Source organism: Cystoisospora suis (genome assembly GCF_002600585.1).
Source record: "Cystoisospora suis strain Wien I chromosome Unknown contig_3016, whole genome shotgun sequence".
Classification (NCBI taxonomy): domain Eukaryota; phylum Apicomplexa; class Conoidasida; order Eucoccidiorida; family Sarcocystidae; genus Cystoisospora; species Cystoisospora suis.
Window position 1 is genome coordinate 7,778 of NW_027155811.1, and position 2,924 is coordinate 10,701.

Genomic DNA, 2,924 nt, shown 5'->3' on the forward strand with positions numbered 1-2,924 from the left:
TGTGATCGTAGGGGCAGAGCGTGTATGTTCTACTACTGATCCATCCTGTAATCTGTGACAGTATGTGTGCTACTGAGTATGTTCAATAGAATGTATATTATTTAGTATGTGTAATAATATGTGTGCTACCTAATATGTGAAATAGTATATGTGTTCTATAGTCATGCAGTAGTATGTATGTGATCTACTATCTGTAACAACACTTATGCTATCTTACACGGTATCGAGTATGTGTAATAGAATATGTATTAACGAGTATGTTCAATAGTGTGCGTGATATCTAGTATGGGTGATGATATGTATAATACCTGGTAGGTGTAATAGTATGTAGGCTTTCTACTATGTGCATTAGTGTGTGCGTTTTCTAGCAGATGTAATAGTATACATGACATCTAGTATGTGCAATAGTATGTGTGTTATCTAGCATGTGAAATAGCATATATGTTGTCTAGGTGTGCAATAGTATGTACGATACTTAATATGTGTAATTGCGTGCGTGCCTCTGAGTATGTTGAATAGTATGCATAATATCTATTATGTGAAATAGTGTGTCCGTTGTCTAGCATGTAAAATAGTATGTATGTCTCAGGTTTTCCAATATCCAGTAATAATACGTCTGCTACCTAGTATGTCTAATAGTATGAGTGATATTCAGTTTGTGTAACAGTATGCATCTTCTCTAGTTTGTGAAATAGTATGTAGGTTATCTACTATGTGTAACAACACGTATGTTATTTCGCACGATACGTAGTATGTGTAATACTGTGGGTGTTATCTAGTTCGTATACTAGGACGTATGATACCTAGTAAATTTGATATCATGTATGTTATCTAGTATGTGTTAGCGTGTGCGTGTTACCTAGTACGTGTACTAGTACGCGACAATCATGCTAAAGAACGTCAACTACACGGACTGCACTGTTTTCCCGTGCTGGACGGAAACCCGGTGACCCATGCGGTTGCGTTCTATTCTGAATAAGAACGTTGCAGGACAGGAGGTACTTCAGCGTGAGTCGCGAAGGAGAGGCGTACCCTGGCCGGAGAGCGCAGGCGGACCGCGCACCAACGACTCAAGGCAAGCGAACGCCCCAGGCACAACAATACTGGAGGCCCTTCCAAGAGCGCGCAAACGAATTTCCGGACCGGAGAGGCCTTCCCTGGCCTGGAGCGCAGGCACACCCTGCATCAACGACTCAAGGCCACCGAGCGCCCCAGGCACAACGATACTTGGATCCCCGTCCGAGAGCCCGCAGGCGGATTCCCAAACAGATATGCTCATAACCATCAGAGAATAGAAATGTCCATGTGAGCTCAAGTATAGTGAGGGGAGGGATACATACCAGACGTCCGTACACGAATGCCACACAGGTAAACTCACATATGATGCACACGTACACTGCGCCTGTATACCCATAAATACCGCAAATACATACACACGTATCAGATATCCACACACACATACCATACACATATACGCACATACCACACGCATATACACACTTAATTCATATGTATACACCCACATACCAATTATGCAGAAATACATACACATATCATACATATACGCATACCACACACTAACACAAACAGACAATATGCACTCACACACATACCAACTATGCAGAAAAACACACATATAACACATATGCATGCACATACGAACCACTTCTGCATACGAAGATACCACATACAGTCGCGCACGTACCACCTACCGACGTACACACAGTACTTATATGGACACACCCTCCAAAGACATATTTGCGTATAGCACATCTGTATACTCATCCACACCATACACACGAACACGTACCGCATACTCATATGCATATGTCACACATCCGTGCGCATATCAGACGCATATACGTACATACCACATACGCATACACACACATACCAACTAAGCAAAAACACATACTCGCACACGCAGGCCACATGCATTCACACACATAGGACATACGCATACACATCTAACACGTCCGCGTACACATACACGCCACCTATGCATACGTGCATGTCACCTACACATATCACGTACATATACATACATAGCATATATATACACACACGCTCCATACACGTATACACATGTAACACGCACGCATATCCATACACACTCATATGCACACACACGTAGTGCATACTCACACAGACATATACATATATGTACGTACATATCACACACATACAGACACATACCATATATATGTACACACACATAACATACATGTATACACCCACACCCATCGCATGGATATACACACATACTACGTACTCGCATACACACACCACATGCATTCACACACATACCAGATACACTCGCACATGCAGCAATACGTCCAGGCATACATACCACCCATAAACATACATGCATACCACATACATATGCACACCTAGCACATACCTACATACACATAGCACGTGTATATACGCACATCCCCAATACACATATACACTTATAGCACGTATGTATACCCACACATACCACACATCTGTACGCAAGTATCACATATATATATACAAGCATAACACATATATACAAGTACATGCCGTACACATATACACACCCACCACATATATATAAACACACATAGCACCTATACAAGGATACGCACATCGCACGTACATACACGTACACACTACATCCTTGTACATAGATAACGGACTCATCCATATACTTACCACCTAAATTCGCACATGCAACACCTATGCATACATAACACCTATACATACGTGCATACCACGTACATATAAGCACACACCACACACTCATGCATACATATCATAAACATAGATACATATACACACATTCCATACACACACACACTACTAGCACGTGTGCATACCCGTACATACCACACATGCACAAACATACATACCACCTACGCATACACATAGACACCACCTATGCATACGTGCATGTCACC